Source organism: Apium graveolens, chromosome 11 (genome assembly GCF_009905375.1).
Source record: "Apium graveolens cultivar Ventura chromosome 11, ASM990537v1, whole genome shotgun sequence".
Lineage (NCBI taxonomy): Eukaryota > Viridiplantae > Streptophyta > Magnoliopsida > Apiales > Apiaceae > Apium > Apium graveolens.
Window position 1 is genome coordinate 66,818,022 of NC_133657.1, and position 14,097 is coordinate 66,832,118.

At 36.7% G+C, this 14,097-nt stretch overlaps 1 protein-coding gene and 1 non-coding gene across 2 annotated transcripts in view; both read right to left on the bottom strand.

Moving 5' to 3' along the window:
• Positions 1–14,097, bottom strand: part of LOC141697834 (sugar transporter ERD6-like 17) — a 65,566-nt gene that overhangs the window by 18,213 nt on the left and 33,256 nt on the right. The window lies entirely within an intron of this gene.
• On the bottom strand, positions 2,072–2,178 carry LOC141699044 (small nucleolar RNA R71). The gene has a single exon (XR_012565534.1). It is a non-coding gene; the product is annotated as a small nucleolar RNA R71 (small nucleolar RNA).

The following is a 14,097-nucleotide window of genomic DNA, read 5'->3' on the forward strand; positions in this document are numbered from 1 at the left end:
ATGCTTTTCCTGTTATGCCTGCACAAAATTTATCAGCATATTATGCTAATATGCTGATAAGTGGATTTTATATCCACTTGGAATGCTTTATTACAAGCTTAAATTGGTGTTTTGGACTCAAGTTATTGGTATTTTAATATGTTTTTTGTGTTATTGCATTTCAGGTATCAGTTATATGAAAAAATGAGCTTTTAAAGGAAATATGATAAAAAGTCATCAGAATTAGAATCCTAGGCCATTTTCAAGTTGTAGAGAATCTCTTTAGCTTCGCGTGGACAGTTGAATCGCCTAATTCTGACGACTAGAACTCAAGTTATGGGCAAAATAAGATTCATCAGAATTTTCCAGAAGGACAGCAGGCGGCCGCGCGCCAGGAGCAGGCGACCGCGTGCTAGCAGGCGCCCGCCTGCTGGTGTCAGAAGGCCATGTGCTGACGCGCGGCTGACTTCGCTGATTTCGCTGAAAAACCCTATTTGAGTGGAATTTGACGATTTTAAGGGTTCAGGTCTAGTATGGGCTTATATATACTTAAAAAAAGGGTTTTCAACATCCGGGAAGATTGGGATACCAAGGAGAAGACCTAGAAGCACAAAACAACTCCGAAAAAGAAGATCTTGTTTTCAACTTGTGATTCTTTGAATTAGTTGTAACTTTGGATGCTCATTTTCGTTCTTGTTGAACCTAGATCTCGTTTATTCGTATTTTGATTATTATTCAGTTTATTAAGACCTTGTTTTATACCATGCTTTCATTGGAACCCAAGGTGATGATGAGTTCAGTTATGAACTAATCGTTATCGTGGGATTCTAGCGGATTTACTTATGGATTTCAATAATTAATTTGTTTCAATATCTTGGTGTGTGGTGATTGATTGATATCCTAGTATTGGTTGTGCTTATTCGTCTTATGTGTGTAACTAACATATAAGATAGCTTGTTAATCTTTATTGAAGTGATAGTGAATATAGAGGTTTAGAACTTGACATGTAGCATAGGTTCATGTATTTGTTATGCATGATTCGTAGGTAATTTTAACCATCTTACTTGCCCTATATAATCACGATAGATAACTTGTTCATTAAACCTTTATTATGTCAAATTCTATAGACATATATGGTCTCAACATAATTCATGTCTATTCAGCTTCTATCTCTTTTGTGGATGTCTAGTAGTAGGGTATTCATGCAATGAAAGTTGGCGTTTACTAGTTTCGTGTTATCTGATTAGTTTTCATCACCATTGCATGCTAAGGATAAGAACAATGACTTTGAATGAAGTAGTAATGAAGTTAGAATCCCATGTTTGTCATATATAGTAATTCGACCTTAATTCTCTTAGTTAATGTTATTTAGTATAATCTCTTAGTTAAATCAAAACCCAATTTATTATTTGTCTTAGCATTGAACGATAGCCAAACATTGTTGTATAGGTGCATAAATTGAACTTAACCTAAACCAGTCTCTGGGGGAACGAATCTGATTTATATCTTATACTACTTGCGAATCCGTATATTTGCATGAATTTTAGCGTGTGTTTTCGCTCTAACAAGTTTTTGGCGCCGCTTCTGGAGACTCGGTGTTAATTTTTAGTTTATTTGCTTGTCATCAGTGGTCGTTAAAGTTCAGTGACTCGGATTCTTTTACTCTCAAGGTTTACTTGTTGTGTTTCAGGTACTCATTAAAATGGGAGATCCAGCAGCATGAACGAGAGCCTTGATGGATTTTTCTCAACCCAAGATCAATGACATTTAATCTAGCATTGTTAGGCCAGCTATCACAGCTAATACCTTTGAGATCAAGCCTGGCATAATTCAATTGGTACAAAATTCAGTCCAGTTTGGGGTTTCTCCAACGGAAGATCCCAATACGCACATTAGGGATTTCATAGAGATCTGCGACACCTTCAGGTTCAATGGTGTTTCTGAAGATGATATTAAGCTGAGACTTTTCCCATTCTCTCTGAGGGACAAGGCTAAGAGCTGGTTACACTCTCTACCAGCTAGTTCGATTGCTACTTGGGAAGATCTTGCTCAAAAGTTTCTCACTAAATTCTTCCCTATGGCGAAGATAGCTGTATTCAGAAACGCTATTACTCAATTTGCGCAGCAAATAGGAGAATCTTTGTATGAAGCTTGGGAGCGCTACAAGGGGATACTTAGGAAGTGTCCTCATCATGGAATGCCTGATTGGATGATCATCAATTGCTTCTATAACGGGTTGAGAGCACAGTCAAGACCCATGCTCGACGCAGCATCAGGTGGAGCATTATGGGCAAAGAGCTATGAGGAAGCTTATGATCTAATTGAACTGATGGCTGCTAATGAATATCAGTATCCAACCCAGAGATTACCACATGGCAAGGTAACAGGAGTTCTTGAAGTGGATACAGTTATGGCTATCACTGCTCAACTAAAGGCGTTGCCTATGAAGATCGATTCTCTGGCTAACTATGGTGTTAATCAGATAACTAGTGTTTGTGAGCTATGTGCAGGTTCACATGAGACGGAGCAATGCGCTATATCTAGTAAATCAACTCAGTTTGTGAGCAACTTTCAGAGATTGCAGCAACCAGTTCCAGACACTTATTATCCCGACAACTGGAATCATCCTAACTTCAGCTGGAGCAATAATCAGAATGCGATACAACAGCCATTCCAGCAGTTTGGAAATAAGCTATTCAACCCTCCTGGTTTTCAGCAACAAATTACACCAAAACAAAAAACTCATGGTGCATGTCTATCTTCGAATGAAAAATCTGAATTGGAGGAGTTGCGGCTTATGTGCAAAAACCAGGCTCTTATATGCCAAAGCCAGGCTGTTTCTATCAAGACTCTAGAGAACCAAATAGGGCAAATTGCTAATGCCATATTGAATCGACCACCAGGAACGCTTTTTAGTGATACAGAAACAAATCCAGGCAAGAGGGAAGTTGAAGAACAGGTGAACGCCATCACCTTAAGGTCTGGAAAGGTCGCAAGCCCCCAAATTCAGCAAGACGAAGAGCCTGAAAAATCTCAAGTTTTAGAAAATGCAGTTGTGGCTGAAGAAGAAGTGTAGAAGAAAGCAGAGGTGGAACCAAGGAAGACTACTGTGGAACACACTCCTCCTGAGGGTAATATAAGGGAGAAACAAAACTATCCTCCACCTCCTTTTCCTAAGAGGCCGCAGAAGAAAAAGTTGGATAAGCAGTTTGAGAAGTTTTTGGAGGTGTTCAAGAAACTTCATATCAACATACCTTTCGCTGAAGCTCTTGAACAGATGCCTAGCTATGCGAGGTTTATGAAAGGTATTCTCTCTCGGAAAGTGAAGCTCGATGACTTAGAGACCGTTGCTTTAACGGAGGAATGCAGTGATGTGCTGCAACAGAAGTTGCCTCCGAAGCTTAAAGATCCCGGAAGCTTCACTATTCCTTGCACCATCGAAAACTTGTCATTCGACAAGTGTTTATGTGATTTAGGAGGTAGCATCAATCCGATGCCCTTGTCTATCTTCAAAAAGCTTGATCTGCCTGATCCGAAACCAACATACATGTCATTGCAACTAGCTAATCATTCCATCGCTTATCCACGAGGTATAGTGGAGGATGTCTTGGTCAAGGTGGATAAACTCTTCTTCCCTGCTGACTTTGTAATTCTTGATTTTGAGGAAGATAAGAAGATTCCCATCATCTTGGGAAGACCATTCTTGGATAAGGCCGAACTATGATTGATGTACAGAAAGGAGAGCTCACGATGAAGGTTCATGATCAGAAGGTCACTTTTAATGTGTTCAAGGCAATAAAGTTGCCCACAGCTAAAGAGGAGTGCTTTAGAGTAGAGTGGGTAGACTCTGTCGTGAATTCGGATCTTGAGCAATTGCCAAAGTCAGATACCTTAGAGAGATCCTTAATAGGGGAATCGATTATTGAAGATGAAGAAGGAGCAGAGTACCTGCAGGTTTTGGATGCACTCCGTGGAAGAAGAAGCTGGATATGCCATTCGATTCTATTGGGTTAACATCGCTGAAAATTTCTCAGGAGCGTCTCGAGCCGTCTATTGAAGATGCTCCCACACTTGAGCTCAACCCACTACCAGATCACTTGAGGCGATTGACTAGGCGTATGGAGGCCATGCACGACATTCACTATCATTGTGCTGCGGATTTGACACACGCTCTCGGTAATATTTCCCGAGACACTGGTGGAGAAGTTGATTGGCCACCTGATCCCCCACCCGAGGAGGGTGATCTTTCCAACGACTAGGTATGCCTGAAATTCTTATTATTACCTTCAATGAGGACATTGAAAATTATAAGTTTGGGGGTGATAATGTAAGGATTAGTAGTGTGTGTCCATATAGATTCATGTAGATTCATATTACATGTTAAGTTGTAGTTCATTCATATTTTTGCATGATTGTTCATTTAGGACATATTTGTTTGTTTTTATGTGATTTCATATAGTTGCATTTGCATGCATATTTAGCATGATCCCTTAAGATGAACTATGATATTTGATAAGTTGATGTTGATTTGAGTGTGGTAATGACGAATAGAGGGATGTTTAAGTCCTAATGAATTGAATTGCATGCCAGAAAAAAATATTTTCACAAAGTCTTATAGGGTTGCTTTTGATCTAGATCATGATCATACTTGTTTGTTGTTGAGATTTAATCACTTGGTTATATTTAGAATTTGTGATATTCTCGTAATGACGTAAAAACATTGATTTTTTTTATCTGGAGAAAAACTTGGATTTCATTGCTAGTTGTTGTAAGGCTAGGCATCAAATGGCTAGTAGTCGGCTCATATTTTTATGAGTAGTTTAGGGTTGAATGAGATGGAGTGAAACGCACTCATTCAGAAATTATTGAAAAAAAAAGAAAAAAGAAAAAAAAGTGTGTGTTTATGCATAATTGATCAAGAGTAATCTCTTTAATGCTCAAGTTATTACGTTCTTAGGGGACTTTGTGCCTAGTGACCTAAGGCTTTTATAGTCTGGGATCCGCTAACCTAACGCTCGCTACATGGGTATTATTGCATAAGTCTTTTGGGACCTCATTCATTGCACGTTCAAGTAGGCATCTTTGTTATGTGTTCAATAATAGCATGAATCCTTGTATAACTCTAGTAGAAAGGAGGTGTTGTGAGTCATTATGCGTTTAACGTCTATTCTAGTTATAAACTTGTGATTGTTTTGATGAAAGATAAGTAATGGTTATTGATCTAGTAGCGAGAGATATCTGTTAAACATTCCACACATGTACGTTTCTGGTTTGTGAGTTGGTTTGTAGGATTTATTCGAACTCTGTTTAAGTCATTGTATTCTTAAAGGCATTGGCTTATTCATTGGTTATGGTTATTCTGAGGGGATCGATTGCATTATCATTTAGTTGCATTCATGTAGTTGTATTCATGCATTAGGTTTGTTTTGTAGTTTTTAAATCTGTTTATGCTTGAGGACAAGCATCGATTCAAGTTTGGGGGTGTGATAAGTGGATTTTATATCCACTTGGAACGTTTTATTACAAGCTTAAATTGGTATTTTGGACTCAAGTTGTTAGTATTTTGATGTGTTTTTTGTGTTATTGCATTTCAGATATCGTTTATATGAAGAAATGAGCTTTTAAAGAAAATATGATAAAAAGTGATCAGAATTAGAAGCCTAGGCCATTGTCAAATTGTAGAGAATCTCGTTAGCTTCGCGTGGATAGTTGAATCGCCTAATTCTGACGAGTAAAACTCAAGTTATGGGCAAAATAAGATTCATCAAAATTTTCCAGAAGGGCAGCAGGCGGCCGCACGCCAGGAGCAGGCAACCGCGTGTTAGCAGGCGCCCGCCTGCTGGTGTCAGGCGGCCGCGTGCTGATGTGCGGCTGACTACGCTGATTTCGCTGAAAAACCCTATTTGAGTGGAATTTGACGATTTTAAGGGTCCAGGTCCAATATGGGCTTATATATACTTAAAAAAAGGGTTTTCATCATCCGGGAAGATTGGGATACCAAGGAGAAGACCTAGAAGCACAAAACAACTCCAAAAAAGAAGATCTTGTTTTCAACTTGTGATTATTTGAATTAGTTGTAACTTTGGATGCTCGTTTTCGTTCTTGTTGAACCTAGATCTCGTTTATTCGTATTTTGATCATTATTATTCAGTTTATTAAGACCTTGTTTTATACCATGCTTTCATTGGAACCCAAGGTGATGATCAGTTCAGTTATGAACTAATCGTTATCGTGGGATTCTAGCGGATTTACTTATGGATTTCAATAATTAATTTGTTTCAATATCTTGGTGTGTGGTGATTGATTGATATCCTAGGGTTGTGCTTATTCGTCTTATGTGCGTAGCTAACATATAAGATAACTTGTTAATCTCTATTGAAGCGACAGTGAATATAGAGGTTTAGAACTTCCCATGCTAGCATAGGTTCATGTATTTGTTATGCATGATTCATAGGTAATTTTAACCATCTTACTTGCCCTATGTAATCACGATAGATAACTTGTTCATTAAACCTTTATGTCTTCAAATTATATAGACATATAGGGTCTCAACATAATTGGTATCTATTCAGCTTCTATCTCTTTTGTGGATGTTTGGTAGTAGGGTATTCGTGCAACGAAAGTTGGCGTTTACTAGTTTTATGTTATCTGATTAGTTGTCATCACCATTGCATGCTAAGGATAAGAACAATGACTTTGAATGAAGTAGTAATGAAGTTAGAATCCCATGTTTGTCATATATAGAAATTCAACCTCAATTCTCTTAGTTAATGCTATTTAGTATAATCTCTTAGTTTAATCAAAACCCAATTTGTTATTTGTCTTAGCATTGAACGATAGCCATACATTGTTGCATAGGTGCATAAATTGAACTTAACCTCAACCAGTCTCTGTGGGAACGAATCTGATTTATATCTTATACTACTTGCGAACGCATATACTTGCATGAATTTAAGCGTGTGTTTTCTCCCTAATATATGCCCTTTGCACATAATCCTTATTATCCTGCATTTAATATGACCCAAATGCCATTTAACATGCCTTACTGGAATAACATCTTTGCACAATTTTTGCCATTTTATGTTAATCCTAACGTGCCTGATAATTGTATAACTGATCAAGGGTTTCAAAGTCCCACTTCTAAGACAAAAGTTAATTTACAGTCACCTAAGTTTAATGATGGAAAGACTAAGAAACCTAAGAAAAAGGCTAACAAGGATGGACCCAAGGAAACTTGGGTACCAAAATCAACTTGATTTGATTTTGATGTGTGCATCAGGGAAACAGAAAGAGTTTATGGTATCTAGATAGTAGATGCTTAAGGAATATGACTAGAGACTCTACCCTGTTTACTGAGTTCAAGGAAAGAGCTGGCTCAAGCATTACTTTTGGAGATGACAGCAAAGGGTATACTATGGGATATGGCTTGGTTTCAAAAGAGAATGTCATCATTAAAGAAGTTGTTCTAGTGGATGGACTCAAACATAATATTTTGAGTGTCAGCTAGCTGTGTGACATAGGAAACTCTATAACTTTCAATTCTGAAGCCTGTGTTGTTACAAAAAAGAAAAACAACAAAATGGTTCTCATTGGAGTGAGAAAAGGAAATGTGTATGTAGCTGACTTCAACTCATCTAATGCAAATTCTATTACTTATTTTTCAGCAAAGTCAAGATGAAAGTTGTCTATGGCACAAGAAGCTGTCTCATTTGAACTTCAAGACTATGAATGAATTAGTCAGGAAATACCTAGTAAGAGGCATTACTCAAGTTGATTTCTCAAAGTATGGATTGTGTGATGCTTGTCAAAAAGGGAAACAAAATAAAGCATCACTCAAAAGAAAGCTTGAATCTGCAATTGAAGAACCATTACAGCTGTTGCACATGGATTTGTTTTGACCAGTCAATGTGTTGTCAGTTTCAAAGAAGAGATATTCCTAGTGATTGTGGATGATTTCTCAAATTTTCTTGGACATATTTTCTTAAATCTAAAGATGAAGCTATTGAAATCATTATCAATCATATAAGGCAAGTCAACAATGTTAGGTCCCAATTTGTTTGTAGAAGGGGGGGTTGAATGCAAACAATACCGTTTCGTCGAATAAAATGCGGAATAAAATTGTGAAACAAAATTCAAGTTAAATAAAACTTTTATTAAACTTGAAAGGTGTTACCACTACGGTATCGGTTACAAGGGATTAATCTCAAATCAATTATTACAAATTTAGAATAAATTCGACATGAACTTTTTCTATTTTTGTAATTAAAAGATCAAATGCTAAAAGCGATTTGAGATTAAGTTCTAGGGATTTTAATCCGCTAGATAGATATACAAGAACAAGATAAGTAATTCTAGTGGTTTGGATTTAACATTAACAAACTAGAATATTTGATCTTGAATAAGCAGATGGATGATGAAATATTTTTCTTTTGTTCTCTGCTGTGTTCTCTTGTTCTGTATGATTGAATGATTGAATGAATATCATGAATTACTGCTTCTGCTTCTATTTAACAATCCAACCGAGAGGAAAAGAACTGGAATGACAATCCTTTTTAGCTTGAAAGACTTTCGGTGAGACAATCTATTAGAGCTAGCAAGACAATTAAAATGAACTAGCAAGACTTTCGGTATGACTATTGATTGTCATACCGATTGTCATATTAGTTCAAATGAAATTGTTTTACTGAATTAATAATTGATTTTAATCTAAATAATAATTCTATCAATACAATCAACTGAATTAGCATGACATTCGGTATGACTATCAATTGTCATACCGATTGTCATACTAGTACAATCAGTTGTCTTATTTAGAATTATCACAGATTTTAATCAATTAACATTTTGAAAATCCTTAATATTAATTCTAAATTAATTAATCAATTTAATTCAATTAATCAATAAATTAATCCTTGCAGATATAATTTATTTTCTTAATTAAATTATATGACTTAATTAATTAATAGAGAATTAATACTAACCCTGAGCAGCATCCATTCTTCTGACAATCTTCTGAAAGTCACTGAGACTTATGAATCAATTCCGTCACTTCAATGCTGACACTCGATGTACTGTCTGGTTCATGAGTGACTAACTTTCTTGACGTTTCTTCATGTCTTGACTTTGTTGTTCTGATTGAATCCTTGTAATAAATGATACCTTGACGAGATCTCTGTCACTTGATTAAATCCACGATCTTGATTTATATCACTGAGGCATGATCAAATTCTTGAACTTCTTCCAGTGAATCTTCAAGTCTGCAGATGAACAATGTTTCTTTATTCTTTGACAGATGTTACTTTGTGAGATCTCTCTGATGCTTGATCCACTATTTACTTATTACATTCTTATTTGAGTTGAGTTAAATACTCGAATAAACGAGTAGGCTATGACATATGCCTTTCAATCTCCCCCTATTTGCTTGTTAGACAATAACAACAAATACCTAGAGGATAACTCAACTAACAAATAAGAAAAAGATATAAACAGTAATGTAAAGTAAATAGCAGAAAAGTTCTGGATTATATTTAACATTTTCCAGATTCCAAATGAAATTTACAAGTGAATACAAGATAGATGTTCCTCTAGCCTGAACATATAACTACATTAGACTATCTTGATTCATAACGCTCTAATCATATTACATTGAGTTTTGAGCTAATTGACTTTAGTTGTCTTCTCTTCTGACTTCACCTTCTTCTAAATCTTGAAGCAATTCCTTGTCAAAAACACGATCCTTTTCTGAAGTGAAGCTTGCAGGTCTGACTGGTTGAATTCCAACTGTCTTCAACTTATTCTTGAGTTGATTGTACCTTTTAACATTCTTCTCACAATAAGCTTGAATCAAGTCAGCAGCTTGAGTCTTCAACATGGATGAATATCCAGCAGTTCTCAAATGATGTTCCATCCAGACCAGATGCTTAGCTGAGTAGTCTTTAAGAGATTGTACATCTAGCTGACAGATTTGAAGACAATCAGACTTAAAGAATCTCACTTGATGAGGATTGTTGACCACTTGAGGACTAGCCCTGCTGGCAAACTCTTTAAGCCTTTCCCGAAGAACTTCATTCAACTCTGAGCTTCTTTTCACTTTGTTTAAAAGAACCCAAATCTCTGACAACGAACGATTCTCAAATAGATGAAGTGACACCTTGAATGATCCTTCACTCTGACAATATACAAAAATGCTCATCTCATTTAGGGATCTATCAAAAGCAGCTGTGATCCTTGAGACTTCAGTCTTGATAGCATTCATGTACATGTCATTGTTAGGATTTGAGATTTCCAGCTTGTCAAGAAGATGTAAGAACTGCCTATCATTGTTAGTGCATAGCTGAGGCATATCGAGTACTCTCCTAGCTTCATCCCACTTTCCACCAATCTTCAGTCTGACATCTCTTCTCCTTTCTTGAGCTTTAATGTCATGAAGACGTTGCTTTTGAAGAGTTTCTGTTCTTTGTATGTCTTTTCTCCTATCAATGATCTGTGAGACCTTCTTGAGTTCAGCTTCTTTTCTTTGCATCTCTGACTGCTCTTTCTGAAATTCTTTCTCAAACCTAGGATCCACTGTATCTTCTTCTTCCCAATCTTCAAAATCACTTTCTTCTTCAGCTTCAAATAACCCATCTTTATCTTCCTGAACTGGTTCAGTGGGAATGTCAAAAATATCGAAGTCATCCTGTTCTCCACTGTAGTAGGCATCATCAGCCTTTCCTTTATCTCCAGCAGAAGTATCTTTTTCTTTCCCTTTGGAACTACTCCCTTTCTTCTCCCCCTTAGTTGAGGGATCCTCTGCTGACTTTCCTCTGAAACCTCCACCACTTCCAGAGCCTGATCCTCCACCAGACGGTCCTTCAAAATAAGCTCTTTGATCTTCATTAGGGCAATGAGAATTCTTGATCATGTAATATAAGTGCTTCATGCCTTCATTTAGATGTTCCATGCCCGTCTCTATCTTTACAAATCTTGAGTTGTCCAGTGAATGATTCATCTCAACGAGGTCTTCAAGAGAAGTCATTCTTGTATGTAGGGAGCAGAAGTTGGATATGTCATCAGCTGATAAATTTGGAGTGTCCTGAATAGAATTGAGCTTTGGTATTACAGTAGTCTTTAAATCTGAGATGTCATTCCTTATGATTGCAAGCTGATTGTCGACAGAGGTGGAAGAAGAAGACCGTTCAACCACTTGTGCTTTGAATGCTTGAGCTTCAGCTTGACTTTTAGCAAGTTCTTCTTTCAGGGCAGCAATCTGAGCTAACAGGTTGACAGTATCAGTGTCTGTGTGTGCTCTCACCTGAAGTTCACTCGTGTTTGGTTCACTCATCTCACGTGCATGTGTTTCTCTCAATATGATTGCTCGTGAGGAGTCTTCCAATTGCTGTTCTTGTGTACCTGCATTAAAAATCACCCTAGCCTCTTCAAGAGAGGTCAGTGGTGGTGCAATGGGAATTCGCGAGTCCCGATCCTCAGTCAATGCTATCAAATGTTTTGGAATAGATGTCTGAATTGCTTCAGGGATAGATTGACCGAGTTGCCCTCCACTTTCTCCAGATAAATCTGCGAGTGGAGAATCCCATAAGGGAGCCAGATGTGTTGGATCTGGGAGGGGAGAAAATGACTCTATTAAAGATGGCGGAGAGTCAGATTTTCCCTCTGAAGCATGTGACTGCTCTTCTGCCGTAACTATGGCAGGCACTGTAACCGACTCTACGTGCACTCCTCGCTGGGTGTCCTGAGTATTATCTGGGGAAGTGTATGGTTCCATTGTGAGTAATGGAATTGTGCTTGACTCAGTACAGGATGTCATGGCCCGATGGCGAATTTCAATAGATGCATCCTGTTGAGAGAATGCCTCTAGAAACTGTTCATTGGCCATTTCAAAGTCCATGTCCTGTTGGGAGGACAAGGATGGGCTTTCAGATGCCTCAGAATAGGTTTTTCTTTTCTTAGGAGGAGGCAGAGCTGAGGGTTCACTCATATTTGACATTGTACTACTTCCTAGTAATCTTCTGGGTAACATTTTAGACAGTGGGGGAGAGGGTGAGATAGAATGAGACTCTGTGTTTGGCTCTATGACCTGGGATTGAAGCTGTGGTTCTACAACTTCATGGTCAGCCCTATCAACCACTGAGGGTCTGTTAACAGAAGTAGGAAGAGAGTGAGAGTGAGGAGTTACTACCTGTAATGGAAGAGCCTGGGTGGCTTGAACCACTGGAGGTTGAGGTTGCTGTTCATGGCCGGGAAGATTAAAAATAGGCAAGGGAATATAATTGGCCATGAAAGCAGATACAAGTACTGGTACTTGCATAAATTTGAAGGTTGTGTCTTGGCGAGTGTAAATCTTTTTGCTAACTGGTGGGGGTTCGGTTACAGCAGAGTTAGCAAAAAGTGCTTTGTGTTCAGGGGTGAGTAGATGATCTGCTATAAGCATAAGAAAACGAGCATAGTAACATGATACCCTACGATTTGTAGAATGATCACGTAAAGCAGAAGTTAGACGTCTCAAGAGAATGGGAAAAAGTAGTTTGCCAAAATTGATCCTTTGATTGAAAACAACCGCAAGACCAATATACTGCAGGGTGGAAGTAATGTTATGAAAATTAGATTTTGTGCAGTTGGCAAACACTTTGGAAAGTGTATCGAAGAATATATCCCATTCAGACACCAAATTTGATTTAGAAAGTTTGGTTAAATTGATCACCCCCTGATAGTGAATGGCATTGAAAAAATTTGTGATATCATTTTCAGAGGGTAAATTACAGAAATTGTCTAGTGGAAAATTTAAAGCACGATTGACGACTGTTTCATCAACTACATACTGTGTGTTTGCGATGGTGAATGAAAAAGATTTTGAATCATCGGCCACAGTAGAAGTTGTGCAAATCAGTCTAAGTAGATCGACGTTTAAAATCACATTTGATTTAATAGCAGAGCTAACAATCGAATGATCATTTAAAAATCTAATCCAAGGCTTAAATTTTTGAACATCACATTTTTCCGGATTGAAATAACCAACTTGATTATGCGCGACAATTTGGAAATAGAGAGCCATTTTTTATAAAATAATAATAAGACACAAGCTTTTCAGAATTTTAAGAATAATATTAAGAAAATTCGAATTAATTAAATTAATTTAATAATTCGAATTAAATTAATTATAATCGAAAAATTTAGACAGAAATGTATCTCGTTAAAATTCTTAAATCACTCACACAGTTTTGACACACCAAAAGACACAAATAAGAAATTAAAATTAAAATGGAATTTGAAGGGGCAAACTGATCTTAATTTGATTTTTGCGTTTTTTATAATAACTTTTATTTTTAAGAAAATTTCAGCAGCACCTCTTTATGTATATACTTGTATGTATATATCACAAAGTGATGATTTAGTGTGCTGAGTAAAAACTCGAGCAAGAAAATAAAAGGTTTTTGGTTTGGTTCTTGTTCGAGGAGAGAGAAGAGAGAAAATGGGAGTGAAAACTGTTAAAATTTTTAAAGAAATGAAACTGCTGTGATGGTTTAAAACAATACACAACACACGCTTATATATGACAGCTGGTATGACAATCCGGGATTGTCATACCGATTGTCATACCAGGCTAAAAGAAGGAAATGAAACAAATAAAATAAGTATTAAAAATATAACTGGTATGACAATCTGATAGTCATACCGATTGTCATACCAGTACAAAATAAAACAATATTATTCTGATATTAATTTTATTACTGGCATGACAATCAATAGTCATACCGATTGTCTTGCCAGTTATAAAATTAATCTGATTTTAAAATAAGCAGTCATTATTTACTAAAATGACTTTCAGCAAGACAATTTCAATTGTCTTGCCGATTGTCTTTCTAGAATAAGATAAAATAAGCATTAACAGATTTATATTTTCATGTTTACTGAAATGATTTTCAGCAAGACAATTTTAATTGTCTTGCCGATTGTCTTTGCAGTAGAAAAACAAAATGAATATGTACAGACAACTATTAATGTACTGAAACTTTATTACAAAATAGTAAAACTGAAATAAATACTTAAAATTTTTACAGAAAATAAAGACAATATTTCAGAATTAATTATTTTTATTCCAAAAATAGATTTCTGTTGAAT